The 15,900-nt window shown below is 42.5% G+C and overlaps 1 protein-coding gene across 2 annotated transcripts in view; it reads right to left on the bottom strand.

Moving 5' to 3' along the window:
* SUSD6 (sushi domain containing 6) overlaps nucleotides 1–12,389 on the bottom strand; it is a 69,854-nt gene extending 57,465 nt beyond the window's left edge. The window contains exons 1-2 of one of the 2 annotated variants that reach the window (XM_044436781.1): nucleotides 11,806–12,389; nucleotides 11,535–11,592 (exon numbers count right to left, since the gene is read on the bottom strand). The gene's annotated coding sequence lies outside the window, so the exon portion shown is untranslated. The remainder of the gene's footprint in view (nucleotides 1–11,534; nucleotides 11,593–11,805) is intronic. The other variant, XM_044436780.1, reaches the window with a different exon arrangement.
* Between the last annotated feature and the right edge of the window lie 3,511 nt (nucleotides 12,390–15,900).

Genomic DNA, 15,900 nt, shown 5'->3' with positions numbered 1-15,900 from the left:
CATAGCTTTTGCCACTTTTCTAATTCAATATTATATCCAAAATTTTGTGCCCATGTTATCATAGTTTCCTTAACCTGTTCCCCTTCCATCTTCCTGTCAAGTAAGAACTCATAAATTCTTTTAATCATTTTCTCATCTGTTTTTAGCATCACTTGATCAAAGGCTGTTAGGTCTTTATAAAACCCCCATATTGTACAATCTTTAGCATATCTTGATTGCATCTGCACCTTATACCACCAAGAGATATTGAGTCCCTGTTCTTGTATTTCTTGATCTAGGTTCAGGCCGCCATTCTTATCCAAAATATCATCATATCTTATGATCCCTTCAAAATTCAATACATTTGGATACACAAAAGCTTCCATAGGTGAAAGCCATCTTGGTAATTATACAATTTTGACTTTAACTTTTCCCACACTGACATTAATGATCTTCTGATAAAGTGACTTAAAAAAGTCCCATGAGACTTAACCTTCTCGTACCACATATAAGCATGCCAACCCATTTGCAAATCATGACCTTCAAGATACAAAATTATCTTATTTCACAAGGTTATCCATTCTTTTAGCCAAGTTAAAACAGACGCTTGATAGTACAACATCCAATCAGGAAGACCAAAACCCCCAGTCTTTTTTTCTTTTTTGTTTCCTGAAGCATTTTTAGTTTAATTCTCGCTTTCTTTTTTCTCCAAATTAATCTTGAAATTTGAAAATTTATATCCTCAAAAAAATTTATCAATTTTTACGGGAATCATTAAAAAAAACAAAAAACAAAAGTATTGGTAATATATTCATTTTCACAAGTGCTATTCTTCCCATCAAAGACAATTGTAAATTGGCCCATTTTTCCAGATCACCTTTAATATCCTTCAATAATTTATCATAATTGTCTTCTTTCAAAGTTGTGCATTTAGCTGTAAGATAGATTCCCAAGTATTTAACCTTTTTAACAATCTGCAAGTCCACTTGTTCTTGGGAATCTTTTTTTCTGCTCTTGCGTAAGATTTTTAACTAAAAATTTCATTTTTTCTTTATTTTCATCCCCATAACCTCACCATATTCTTCAATCCGTTGTAAAAGTTTAGGGATTGTTACAAAAGTTTCCTCTATTATAAAGACCAAATCAGCTGCGAATGCTTGCAATTTATAATTTTCATCCCTAATTTTAGTACCTTTAATGTTCTCGTCATCCCTGACATTTCTACTCAAGACCTCTAAAGTCAGAATGAACAACAGGGGTGACAACGGGCATCCTTGCCTTGTACCCTTTTGTATCTCTATAGCCCTTGTAAGTTCTCCATTAATTAAAATCCTAGCCAATTGTCTTTGATAGATGCTTGATATTGCATTCATGAATTTTCCCCCAAACTCCATTTGAGTCATCTGTTGCTTCATAAATTGCCAATTAACATTATCAAAGGCTTTCTGGGCATCCAAAAACAGTAGAGCCATTGATTTTTCCGTGTGTGTCTCATAGTATTCTAGGATATCCAAGATAGTCCTCAGATTATTCTTCATTTGTCTTTCAGGCAGGAAACCATTTTGGTCTGGATGAATAAAGTCTATTAAAAACTTCTTCAACCTTTCTGCCAATATAGAGGCAAAAATTTTATAGTCCACATTTAGTAATGATATAGGTCTGTAATTCTGAATCTGTGTTAAATCCATATCTTCTTTCAGTATTAATGTGGTATTTGCCTCTGTCCAAGTATCTGATATTTCAGCATTTAACAATGCTTCATTACATATATCTTTAAGAAATGTAGCAAAAACTCCCTCAAAAGATTTGTACAATTCAGCTGGTAGCCCATCTGGACCAGGGTTTTATCGTTCTTTTGCTGCATGATTGCCTCTGTTATTTCCATAGTTGTTACTTCTTGATTCAATAATTTTTGATACTTTTCTGGTAGTTTTGGTAAGTCTCCCGTTCAAATGTATTCTTTTACCTTCTCGATCAAAATCTCCTCCTTCCAGTATTTATTAATTTATTATTATTTATTAAAACATTTCTATGCCGCCCCTTGCCGAAGCCTCGTATAACCTTGCAAAAAAATCTTCAGCTATTTTCTTGATTTGTGTATTTTGTACCTGTAGTCGTCCTTCTCTGTCTTTTAGTTTCGAAATCAGTCTCTTCTCTCTTTCTTTTTTTACTTTATATGCTAGCCATCTCCCCGGTTTATTAGCATTTTCAAAAAAATTCTGTTTAGCCAGTTTCATTTGCTTAGTAAGTTCATTTGTATCCAAGAGATTCAATTTGTGCTTTAAAGTATTCATTTGGACCCTAAGATTTCTTTTTGTTGGATCCTCCTGCAGTTCTTGTTCCCGTTTCCTCAGTTCTTCTACTAATGTTGCTCGCTCTTCCTTTTTCTTTTCTTTTATTTTTGCTAAGTTATTATCAGTCCCCTGACATAGGCTTTAGCTGTTTCCCAGACATTCGGTAAAGAAGTTTCTTCCGCTTTGTTTATTTGAAAGAATATTTGCATTTCTTTGCTTATCACTTCTGTAATTTTATCTTTTAGTAACGCTTTATCTAGACTCCATCTGGGCATCCTTGCAGCTCCTTTCAGTGATATAGATACAGGATTATGATCTGCCCAGACATTTGTCTCCATTTCAGCTTCTATCAAATCTAGAACTAAGTCTGGAGTTATCCAAACCATATCAATTCTAGACCATGACCTATGTCTGTTTGAATAGAAAGAATAATTGGCAGAAGTTGGGTTTTTATGCCTCCAGGTATCTATCAATCTGAGTTCGTCAATCATGTTGGAACAAGACTTTGAAAGCATCCTCCTACCCTTCTTTCCCTTACCTTCACTCTTGTGATCGATTCCCTTATCCACAATTGCATTAAAATCACCCATTACACACATAGTCTGATAGTCCACTTGTAAGAGTAACATATGTAGTTTTTGGGGAAAAGTTTCCTGATGGTCATTTGGTGCATATATTGCCACTAAGAGCACCTTTTTAAGTTTAATTGTAATTTCTACCATCAAGATCCTACCATCCTCATCAGCAAAAATATATTTAGGGTCCAATTTTTCTTTAACATATAGTGCTAAACCTCTTTTCTTTTGCGATGCAGAAGATACAAACAGTTTTCCCAGTTTTAAACATTCCAGAAGTTTAACACATTGTTTCTTAATATGTGTTTCTTGTAGACAAATTATATCTAACTTTCATTTTTGAAGTTGAGCAAAAATCCTTCTCTTAGATGGTCCATTTAGTCCATTAACATTTAAGGAGAACAATTCAATTTTCCCTTCCTTTTTAAGAGCCATATTTAATAAAATTATCTACTTATTCTTTGCCTTTACAGTTCTACCTTTTTTTTTCTCCTTTGAGTCCAAAGTCTGTACTTCTTGTTGTGAATCAACCTTCAGTATTTCTCCTTCTTCAGAATGGTACGCTGTTATTTCCATTGCTTCGACACCTTTTTCTCCTTCTTGAGAGACAACATGGTCCTCCTCTTCCAACATGACTCTAAATTTTTCATAGAACTCTTGTGCTTTAAGAATTGAATCCAATTTATATCTCAGGACAGGGTGACATTTAAGTGGCCACATGACCAGCCCCAGGTTTACCTCTTTCAGAAGTTTTACTAATATATGATAATTAATGCTGAACACTAAATCGGTTGCAGCAGAAACTTCCATTGTGACTCTCTCCCACAATGTTCTTTTAACATGTCAGTCCTTGCCTAAGTATATGAAGAAAGTTCAGTTTCAAAACGCCCATACTACTTCTCACAGACTTGGTATTCACAAAGGGATAATGGTAAATCCTCAAGTACAGGAAAAGTGAAAAGAAGCCAATGCTTAAATGTTCAATGCCTGGAATTTTCCCAACTCCAGATCCAATAATGAACAAAGTCCAATAGTGAGTCATGAATATTCCAATATCTGTGCATAAGTGAATACATTATAGCATGATATAAGCAAGAAACCTGCAAAGAAGAATGGAAACACAGTTTCTCCTTTTAACTTTCTGTTGGCACCACTGCCACAGGAAGTGCAATAAGACTGGGATGGAAAGGGATGTGTGAAGTTTGCTGAAGGTCTGTCTCCTCCTATGTAAATCTGCCTGGACCCTTGGTGGCCTTTATAAAGAGCCTCTGGCAAAGCAGGTGAGGTGGGTAGGTACCAAGAAAAGGACTTTCACTGCTGCAGCACCCCATCTGCAGAATACGCTTCCCAGAGAAACTCACCAGGCATCTACATAGTGCCAAGCAAAGACCTTATTTCTCCACAGATTTTAGTCTTTCAATCCATTGCCTTAAGTCCTTTACTGTATTTCAAGTCTCATGATGCTGCTAAGTTTTACTTTTATTTTACACTATAGGTTTGAACCTTTAAATTGTTATATTTTGTCTTATGCTTTAAATTGTTGTGAACCACCCAGAAAGGATTAGCTCTTAGGTAGTACAGAAAAGCAATAAATAAATAAATCAGCACAACTGGGAAGTCTGCCTCCAAAAGCACAAAGAACGCTCCTAGAGCTTAAACTTCCACATATCTAATCTAATTCAGCACAGCCCAAGAATTGTTAGTAAACTACAAGACATGTTGTTCTCACATTTTATAGGTGCCTAAATGGCCTTGGCAGAGTCCCTTAAGTACAAGGGTAGATGTTACTCTGGGCAGATTTATTAGAGGTCATTCTTAATCTTCACTGGTGTCAGTCTATGTTTAAACTTATTAACAACTTCACTAGAAATAAATGGAAAGGTGACAGAAGCAGGAAGAAAAATACAAATGCTTCAAATAATACTGAGCATGCTAAGACTGGTGTGGTTCACACAATCACAGGGTGATTAATAAGCCACTGTGGCTCGTTAACCACTCCATACATGCCAAGAGCATTATTGCCTTCACAGCAGCACAGCTTTCTGTTTTGTGAACTTGGACAGGATGACTTGTTGCCTTGGTTGACAAGCCACCCAGAACTCAAGGACTGACGAAGGGTTCTGGAGTAGCATGTTAACCATGGCAACAAGCCAACCTGGTTGGGTCTGCACAACACAAGACGCTGGACTGCCAAGATTAATTATGCTAAAATCCCCCATATGCATGGCAGGGGAAAGGGGGGGCTTATTTCCTCCACTGTGGTCATGCAAACACAAATATTGCCTAGAAGATAAAGCCTTGACCAATCTTAACAAGAATGAAATCCCACACAACATTAACCCATGCCAGGTTTGTTTGCCATATGTTCAAAGAAGCCATTATTTTTTCTAGTTTCCTGTCTTCTTTCCCTATTCCTTCAACCACTTCCTTTTCTATACCTAAATATCTTTCTGGCCTTGTACCACCGGCCTGTAGTGTGAGGGGTTTTTTAAAAAATGACTTTTGCGTATCACCTGCAACTTTGCAAAAGAATCCATGGTTCTAGGTTGACACATAAACAGTTTGAACAACCACAATTCACAGGTCAAAACCAAACTATGAGTTGTCTTTCTGCACTGTTGTAGTTAACAAACCACAGCTTGTTAGCTTAGCTATAGTTAGACAAGACAACACAGCATGAGAACTCATACCATGTGTAAGTACTATGTGCAAACCAGGCCATTCAATGGCAAGACTAGGAACATCACACAGAAAAACAATATTGGTTGGTATGGTAACACAGACATCAAGTGTTTCACAACCACTGTCCAGTTTTCCATCACAGTAAAGTCATCTTAAGCACACTGCCGGCATTCCAGGTGGGGAGGAGGAAAGGGAGAGGGAAACAGCAAGAGAGAAACACAAATAGTTTTGGGCAGAAGAATGGCAAACATCTGATCTCAGGTTTTTACTAGGATGATTTTAAAAGCGACAGTACACAGACTTTCAGTGAACTTGCCACACAACTGCCATTTAACAGCATCAACTTAGTTCAGAAAACAGAGGACCAATTTTGGCTGTCATCTACTCAAGGCAAAAACAAACAAACTTATCTGTGACACCACAACTAGTATCATAAAATGTTCCATGGCTGTTTGACCAAGACTGATAGGCTACAACTCTTCATGCTTGCTTAATTATTAAATATCAGAGCTCTTCACTGATGGTTAAAATACATTAGATTTTGGCTTTCATTAAAAGAAATCTGAATGTTGTTTATATAATAGATGTGAGTGGGATAAAATGGAAAAAATATAAGAAAGTGAACTCAAAATATGTACAGTAATATTTATTGCAAAGCATAAACATGCTAGGTGCTTTGTAGCCTCAGTTCATCCTAAATTCATCAAGGAAATCACTATTATTCCCATATTATAGATGGGAGATTGAGGCTGTGAATTACTTGGTAAAAGGGTGACCTACATCTTGGACTCAACCCTAACTCTGTATTAATGCTACCCCCATAGAGTTTGTCTTAACAATAAATGTACACTTGCTTCTTATTTCCATAACCACACATTAAAAGTGAAACTTGAACTTGTGTACAATAACCAACACTAAACATCTAGGTATAGCAACAATGGTTTTTAGAATCTCTATTGAACTTTAGTATATTGCAAAGTTTTGACGGCACAATTCCTGAGAATCTGGTCAGTTCTCACTACTGCCCACCTGCAGAGAATCTTTGCTCACTACAGAGAGAGATCACCAACACTGCTAAGCTGTAGCAGAGAAACTCCCATCCTATTTCTGTTTCCCACAATGAGGAGCCCCCAGTAAGATTCTACAGATGCTCAAGGTTCCAGAGAAGACAATGTAACAGAACAACTGCTATAACACCTTGGATTCTGCTCCCTGCAAATAGGCACATGGACTGAAAGACTTCTAGCTGTTCTGCTCTAGTCTCCCCATTTATTACAGAAGCTACATAAGAAGCTGCTGCCAGGCAAGCCCAGGAGCAGGCATAAGACTGTGACAATGTACTCCAATCCAAAGTGTGCTCCCTTGTATTAAACAAAAGCACATTCACTGGGACCAAGCGCAGTGGAAGCCAGAGCACTGTTGCTCAAATAACACAAAACCCCCCAGGCATATGGCTTCTTCCCACGTCAAGACCACTCTTCCCAGAAACTGGCTACACTGGCTACACCCACAGCAAGTACACTGGTGGGTGAAAGAGCAGAGTCCATGTGCTCCAAGCTTCTGATCTTACTTGACTGGCATGAGGAGGAGCTGGACCGTCTGCAGCAGTTCCCATGAAGCGAAGCCAAAATTAGAGGGCATCTGAAATATGATTGCAAAATGTTCGCTTTCTTGCTTTCTAAGGATAGAGTGAAAAGGGCCAAGAATCCTATTAATGCGGCTTCGTGCAAATGCCATTTACATTATTCAAATATTGGTGTGTGTGTACCCTCCCCTTGGAGCTACTCTACTTTTCAAAAAATATACTCAAGACTCAGAAACCAGGAAAGGAAGGAATGCTTACATGAAAGCTGTTCTGAAGTTCAGAAGCTAGCAGCATGCACAAAAATGCCAACCTTTTTTAAATAAGGTCACCACCAAAAATTGAGAAGATATTTTATGCATGTGTTGATTTGTAGGATCTACACTCTATCTAAAAAATTCCCAAATGTTTCCCAAATAAAGGGGCAAAAATCAAGTACCGAATTAAAATACTAAAAATCAAATTATGCCAATAAAAGGATGGATGGTCAGTCAGGAAGGTTTGTTTACAACACTGGTGCCTCTATTTGGCCTTTAATTCATTTTAGTGGGTACAAGTAAGAGTTATGAAGATTTAATTGTTAACACATCTTGAATGTCATAAAAAGATGTAGTCTGTGTGAAAACTGCCTTTCTTCCAAGTTGGCATAAGGAAGTACAAAAGGGTAAGAAAATGACAAAACTTTCTTAGCCTTAGCTACCACTCCTGCAGCCTGTGCATACGTCTCTACCCAACTTTCAAGGTTTAGGCATACAAATAAACTGAGTCAGTCCTCATTTATCTCTTTTCTTTGTGCATTCAGTAGAGCAAGGTTGGGCCCTGCCTTTTTCTATGGCTTGCCTAACTTCTTAGGCCTTCGCATTTCCATTTCACCCCATCCTACTTCTTGAACAGATAAGTATATTTTATTACTAAAATAGACAGCAAGTGCCATTAGTATTTCTGCTTCAGGATGCAAGCAGCAAGCTTTAGCTTTGTTGTAGTCGCGAAGTCGTGTCCGACCCATTGCGACCCCATGGACAACACTCCTCCAGGTCTTCCTGTCCTCCACCATCCCCCGGAGTCCACCTAAGGTCACACTGACTGCTTCAATGACTCCATCTCGCCACCTCATTCTCTGCCATCCCCTTCTGCTTTTGCCATCTATTCTTCCCAGCATTAGACTCTTCTCCAGGGAGTCCTTCCTTTTCATTAGGTGGCCAAAGTATTTGAGTTTCATCTTCAGTATCTGGCCTTCTAAAGAGCACTCAGGGTTGATCTCCTCTAGGACTGACCGGTTTGATCGCCTTGCTGTCCAAGGGACTCGTAGGAGTCTCCGCCAGCACCACTATTCAAAGGCCTCAATTCTTCGGCACTCAGCCTTCCTTATGGTCCAACTTTCACAACCCTACATTGCAACTGGGAAAACCATAGCCTTGACTATACGCACTTTCGTTGGCAGGGTGATGTCTCTTTTAGTATGCTGTCTAGATTTGCCATAGCTTTCCTCCCCAGGAGCAAGCGTCTTTTAATTTCTTGGCTGCAGTCCCCGTCTGCGGTGATCTTGGAGCCCAGGAAAATAAAATCTGTCACTACCTCCATTTCTTCCCCTTTAGCTAAAATTACTGCCTTGGATCCTAACTGACATTGTGTTGGCAGAAGCATTTCCTCAACAGAGTTTTGCTCACAGGATTTTGCCATTGGTGCACAAGTGGAGCAGCAACTTTCACTACTTCTCCCTCCCCATCAAGCAGCTTGCACACTAAAAAAACTGCTTTGGATGGACAAGGAGCTGCAGAAGGGAGAAAACATTTGTGAAAATCACCTCCCTCCCCTCTTCCTCCACTGGGAGTTGCCCCTATGGTGGAATCTTTCATGAACTCAAGAAGCTCATCTGTTTGCAGAGCATTAGTTAAGACCCAAGCCCTTCGTGTTCTTTAAGGAAAAACATGAAGGCACACCATCCTATGCAGATTCGCTTATTTTAAAAAGCCTGCACAAATACAATGGTAGAAAGCCTCTTGCCAAGTGAAACCTTCTTGCATAACATCAACAAGAACACAAACATCAAGAAATAAATCACTAGCAGCGCTACTGAGTTAAAGAGAACTTCAAGCATCAAGGTATTTCCACATTTTCACTTCCTCTCAGTGAAGGCAAACACTAGATTGTACTCAAATCTGAAGTCCTTCAGAAAGTTCAAAGCAAGCATATCTCCACAGTGAATATCAAGAGCCACCTCAGCAGGGGCTCCACACTTCCATTTACCATGACACCCGTTCCCCTGCCCAGCAATTTGCCCAACACTATGAGACACAGGTTTCCTTCCATCCTTGGAACTGATAATGGGACAGGAATCTTGTACTACACTTCAAAAGCTCAGCACAACTACAGGAAGGATCTCCATCCTCCTCTCCAACTCCAAGCTGAAGAGACAACTAGGCTGACATGCAGACTGAGGGTAGCATGTCCCACCACCTCCCTAGTGCGGGTGCTTATGAAGATGCAGCATACGATTAGAGTTCTGACAGTGATAAGAGTGGTTAGTTAGCAAATTTCTGGATCCTTACCCAGACATTAATCAAATGTAAATGTCAACTGTATTCAATTTACTTATAATAGATAACCATTTGGAAAGACTCTCAAGACTGAAGTACATTAACCATCTTTGCTTTCCCCCCACTGCCCTGATCCTCCTGTGACTTTTGACACTGAAGTGGCAACAGCTCACCAGTTGTTTAGTTATATGCACCAGCACAATATTGGTCCAAGTAAAGTATCTGTATGGATATACTGATTTTGAAAGTCCCAACCATATACTGACTGGGATTTTATTTAGCAAACAAAAAGCTAAGAAGCGGGGGGGGGGGGGGAATCAACTCAGCCTGTGCTTTTGAACAGCAGCTGATTTTCAAAAAGTATTGCAAACCCGGTAGGGAAAAAACTAGGATTAGCATTTACTGTACTAATATACATGTACCAAGGAGATAAGGATGTGAAGCAAATTATAAGCGTATAGCAACAATTTAGGGCAGCAGGAATCACATCAAACTTTAGCCCTTAACACCAAGGTATGTTTTTTCATATAAGTGACCAAATTCACTGCATCTTAGATGCTAAATCAGACATATTTATATCCTGCCTTTTTTTTTTCTTTCAAGGAACTCACGGTGGCTTACATAATTTTCTTCCTTCTCCCAATCTTATCCTCACAACAACCCTGTGAGGTAGGTTGGATAAGAAAATCCAACTCTACCTTATTATTTAACAAAATGGTATCATAACTTATGATGTAATAATATTTAAGATGAAAACACTACACAAACAAATATTCCAGAGGGTTAAAATTCAATTTTTTGAACGAATAAGTTCATGCTGCTCTCCCATATACATTTTCTGGTATGAGGAAGTTAACGAGAGGGAAGCCCGAAGTCCACAGGTATCTTACAAGTTAGCTCAACAACCGGGAGCATACTTGCTCACAGTTAGGCATACATACTATTTCAGCCCGAGCTGATTACAGAATGCATTCTAGCTGCCAGCAGCATCAAACTGATTCTGGACACCAGCCATTTTATAAACCATTAGCAATTCTTATGTAAAGTTTTGCAGAAGATCAGCATATTACAAGGAAAGGGAAGCATTTACTCTCTTAATCTGATCATAGCCTTTTATTTTTCACAGTTATTTCCCTTCTCATAACTTGTTTTAAAACTGAAAATCTACTATTTCATTATTAAAATGAAAGCAGCACTGCTCTGGTAAGTAGCAAGTAAACAGCATTGTTTTTTAAGAGAATGCAGATTTCAACATGAATTCTCTCTTTTTTCCCCTGCTCTCTTTAAATAAGCAGTTGCATACAACCTCAGGAAATCCAGCATTCCCAAACGTCACCTAAGCTAGCTACAGACTGAGACACAATGAAACTGTGCACTGTCAAAGCCTAACAAAGGCATCCCATCCCCCGACAAAAGGTTTCACAGGGTGCAAGTAAATATCAAGTTCTGTTAAGTCACTTAGGCCAAGGCTACAGCCCCATTTGGATTCTGTCCTTCCCAACCAAGCACCTTCCAGATATGTTGGACAACTCTCACCATCACTAGATAATACAACTCATTCTCGCTGGGGATCGTGGGAACTGCCTTCTAACAGCTCCGAAAGGCCCCAAGCTGGGGACAGCTGCATGATCTATTGGATTGCATCCTCCTGGAAGTTCTAGAAACCTACAGCAGCTCCGTCCAGACAAGTTCTCAACTTCCCCAAGAAATGGGATTTTCCCCCCGGTTCCCCTTGAAAATCATCCAATCCCCTAAGGGGGAGGGAGGGGAGCGACTGACAATTTCCGTCCACAGACAGTCTGCACGGAACAGGACCCTAAACATTCTGCCCTTCCTTCCCCTTTCAAATCCACCCTTCCTCTTCCCAAGTCGGCACCGTCTGTACCTGGGGGAGTCCTACGTCTGCAGGTTCCCCTTCTCTGCAAACGAGCAGGTGCGCGTGCCTGGAAAGAAAAAACACTCGAGCAACTCTCTGACAGGCCCCCGCCGGTGTCTGCGCTCAGCATTCTCCCTCCGCTCTTCCACGTTCAGCTAACAAAGAGCCAAAAAAAGGAAAGGAGCGGGGGGGGGGAGGACGCGCCTCCAATTCCACTCCCTACCCGGACTCTCCACCCCGTCCCTCGACCCATCCAGCCAACGTCCGGCCAGCTACTCACCCGGCAGCACCTCGGCTGGTTCCGGAGAGAAGGCGGCCGGCTCCCCAACTCCCTTCCGGACTCCAAGGCACTGGGAGGCTGGCTGGCCTGCTGCTGCAAGGCCCGCGTGCCCTTGGCTGCCTGGCGCTGGGAACGGCGGGGGAGGGGAAGGGACGGGGGCCGTCTCCTCTTGTCGCAGGGCTCAGCCAACGCAACATTCGCGGCCCGCCAGAGAAAGCGAGGCGGAAAAGCCCACGCCAAAGTCCGAGCGAGGACGGCGGAGCGTCCCGCGTCTGCACGGGCGCCCTGCGAGCGGGGCGAGCGCGAGGGCACCGTCTCCTCGAGCTCGCTTGCCCCTTCTCCCCACCGCCTTTTTCTTGGGCTTCTTCCTCCTTGCTGCTGCTGCTGCTGCTGCTGCCGCCGCCGCCGCCGCCGCCGCCGCCTTCAACTCTCCTGCTTCACTGAAGCAACAGCCGCTCGGAGAGAGCTCCGCCTGCGCCCTAATGCGAGCTCACCTCACGCGCCGGGCCTGGCGAGTAGGAGGGGAAAGGGGGCGGCCCTCCGCGAGGATTTAAAGGGACAGCGAGGCAGAGTGGCCCAAGGCTGAGGTTAGAATGGCGCGGGGGGGGGGATAAGGGGGGGGCCTGGCGGGGGCGGGGGGGGGGGGGGCGACAGGCGGGGGACACAGGGGGAGGGGGGGGGGGGAGGGAGGAGCCCTCCGAGCAAGTGGCCTGCCTTGACGCGGCCAGCGCCGCCCCGCACGTGGGCCGCCGCTGCTCCCCTGCCTGCAACCGACAGCGCTCAGCCGAGGCGGAGGATCAATATCCCCCTCCCATGGGGCGGGGATTGTAGAAGGAAGCGCTAGCGAAGCATGAATGTGTATTTTGTGCATTTTTCTTCTCAACATGAGACGTCTCATGTCGCCTTCCTTTTTCTTTGGGTCATTTCAAATGGTTCGCATTCTCTCCGAGGGCAGACTTCCCTCCACCATTTAGTTCTAGTTCTCCAAAAGAAGTCAGGAAACCATGACTTTAGCGCCTGCCCTACGAGTTAGTATTGCCGAAAGAGACGTGCGCATGAATGCAAGTCTTATATTACGTTGGGACAAGCTTACGGTTGGACTTTTTGCTCGTTATGTTCCCCATCTATTATCATCCCCACTTTCTCCGTGGCTATTTCGCATTCCTAACAGGAAGTCCCCTTTTGTAGGCTGGAAAGCTTCCTGCGCAACTATTTCCTGAGGAGTAGTCGTGTTCATCTGTTGCAGCAAAGACAACGAAAAGAGTTGCGACTGGCTATTTGCTGGGCTTTAAGCCACCACTGTTTTTCGTTTACATACCTCCCTCAAATTCATATTCAAATATGCTTACGCTTAGCTTACAACCTAAGCTCTGTGTTGTTGTAAAACTCAACGGAATGTTTAAATGAGGGAAAGGCAATTTTCCCTGACTTGACAGAATATTACCTTTAGAGCCCTTTCCCTTTCTAAATAAAGGTGAATCAAAAAGAGAGAGAAAAGGCAATGCATGCGCAATACTGAGAACATCAACTTAACATCACTATTAGTAATTGCAGCTTTTGATTGCTGTTTTCCATGCCCCAGAGTGCTGCAGGAGAAAATCCTCTAAGCCACATTTTTGAAGAGATTTTAATCTTATAACTCTAGCCTTGGCTTGAAATATATTCGTTCCTCCACGTTGTTTTCCTGTGATCTCAAACACCGAATTACAGGCTTGACAATGTGGAAATACGCAGGTTTTTGCCAAACAAGACCTCTGTGACCTTATATGTTCCTTTCCTGATCAGACCAACCCATGTGGGTGTGTTCAGGAATTAATTGCACACTTCCTGTTCTCCAAACAATCAACCTGAAACTGAAAGAAGTGCTGGGAATGTGTTGCCATTTCCAGTCTGGGTTATTGGAAGTCTGTCCTGTGTTTTTTAAGGGCTGGATGGGATATCATCTGGGACCCACATGTATATTTCTGTGGATACATAATAAAATGTACATTCATTTCTTTATTAGCAAGACAGCAATTATGTTGCAACTGTGTTTAAAAACAAATCACAGCCACAAATAAATAAATGGGGCCGTTATTGAATAACAAGCCAACAGACTCTGCCAGGAGAGGAGAAAAATGTGTAACATTTGTTAGCTGCCCTGGGCTGAGTAATCCTACATCCTGTTTGTGCCCTGCTGGCCACCCTATTCCAGGTGTACTTAGCCTGGGATGTGAACCCCACACAACGAGATAATACAAAAACACTCTGGGGAATGTTTTCGATCTTAGAGTGATCCTTGGAAACACTGCCAGTTCCCACCAATCATGAACTGTGCTAGTGATGATACTCACGTGCCATCTACGCGCAGAAGAACCCAATGAATCCTCGCAGATAGACACTGCATCACCATACCCAGCAAACCAGGCCATCGCAAGGCTTCCTCAGTGCACCAGGTCTAGTCACCCAGCCCAAAATAAACCCCCACCACTGTCAGTCTCCATGCATCATTGCAACCAGGAGTTCCAACTCCCACCTGCTACTCATAGGTAGTAGTATAGAAGGTGCATTATCTCCTGGGACACCAACTCCACTTTAGGAACACTTTCCGCTCTTGCATAGCTGTCAGTGATTATCATGTGACTTGCAGGGAAACAGGCCTTCCTGGAGCAAGCATGTAAGCAACTGCATGGAGGAACAGCTGGTCATGGGGCAGGCCTCCCTCTGTGCAGTGACCTGCAAGAACACAGTGTGCAATTGATCCGGACCAGTGGCGGAGAGGAAGACATGGAGGGGCCTAACAAGCAAGAGTCAGGAGCTGGAACATCAAGGACCTGAATGTGTATATGAGGTTGGTGTTTATGAGAGAGCCGGAATGCTGCCCCAAAGTGTGTAGACAGTACTCATTTATTTATTAGATATTTAATTTCTATACTGCCCAATAGCCAGAGCTCTCTGGGTGAGTCACAACACTTACATTGCAATATAAAAATACAAGCATCCTTAAAACATAAAAAGGTTACCATACAACATTTAAAACCAAATTAAAACACCTATAAAATTGCGGTGGTGTATTTGATTTGATTGACCGACATGCTTAAGTAGCTAACAAAGCTCTCAAACAACTACTTAAATGTCTTGTGGAAGAGAACAGACTTAACCTGCTGCCAGAAAGATATTAAGATTGGCACCAAGCAGGCCGCAGTAGGAAAGCAATTCCATAAATGGGGGGCCACCTCTGAAAAGGCCCCTTTCCTCCTCGTTGTTCCCTGGGAAGTAGCAATTGGAGGCCTCATGGCTCATCTTCCACTGCCCAGGGGAAGGAGAGAGAAAATGCAGTGACTATGAATATATGCCCCATTTGGAGACTGCCATTAAACACTTCAGCTGCTTCCAGATGATGTTTTTATTGCCTTGCCTCATTCACAAAATCCTATGGAGGTCCAGACATAGTTTTTCACTTGTAATCCTCTCTGTTTTCCCACAGTCTTCCTTCCTTTTTCTTACCATGAAAAATCTATTCAGGAAGAAAAGATGGGAGCACTGCACACTGCCTGCTGACGGATAGCACTAAGCTCCCGCCATCTGGAACCTGTGCCGGCATGCACAGTCATGCTTTTCCTGCACCTCACTTCCCGAGTGTGATCCTGCAAGACACTCATCAGTGCTCAAGAGTGCTTGACCCGCAGGGGCAACTGTTACTGTGGAGTGCCCACAAAGAGCTTGCTTGCATAGGAGGAAGGTGTTGCTTCCTGCTGCTGAGATGAGGACTGGTATTAGAGCAATATCCACCCATGATGCAGCATTCACGTATCTGTAGTCAAGCATCACATGGCGTGACAGTCACGGCAGTGATCTTACCCAGCAAGTTCCCCCCTTCTCTTGCTTGCTTGTGCACTGCTCTAACCTGGGAGCTCCATCCGGGTGCTTGTGCCTGGAATCCCAAGGCAAGCATCCGTTCAGATTGCCAAGCAGCAATGTCCTCCAGTTCCTCTCCGTCCTCTGAGCAGCTTGGGTCAAAGTGCTTCCTTTGTGTGCAAAATGCCCTTTCCCATCACTGGCATCCCTCTGTTATTTCAAAGTCTGCCTGCTGTGTGGCCAGAGAGAGACTGCCCG

The sequence above is a fragment of the Varanus komodoensis genome, unplaced genomic scaffold, assembly GCF_004798865.1.
Source record: "Varanus komodoensis strain SLA01 unplaced genomic scaffold, ASM479886v1 scaffold3, whole genome shotgun sequence".
NCBI classification, from domain to species: domain Eukaryota; kingdom Metazoa; phylum Chordata; class Lepidosauria; order Squamata; family Varanidae; genus Varanus; species Varanus komodoensis.
Note: the sequence above shows the minus strand (reverse complement) of the source record. Positions and strands in the feature narration are given on the sequence as shown.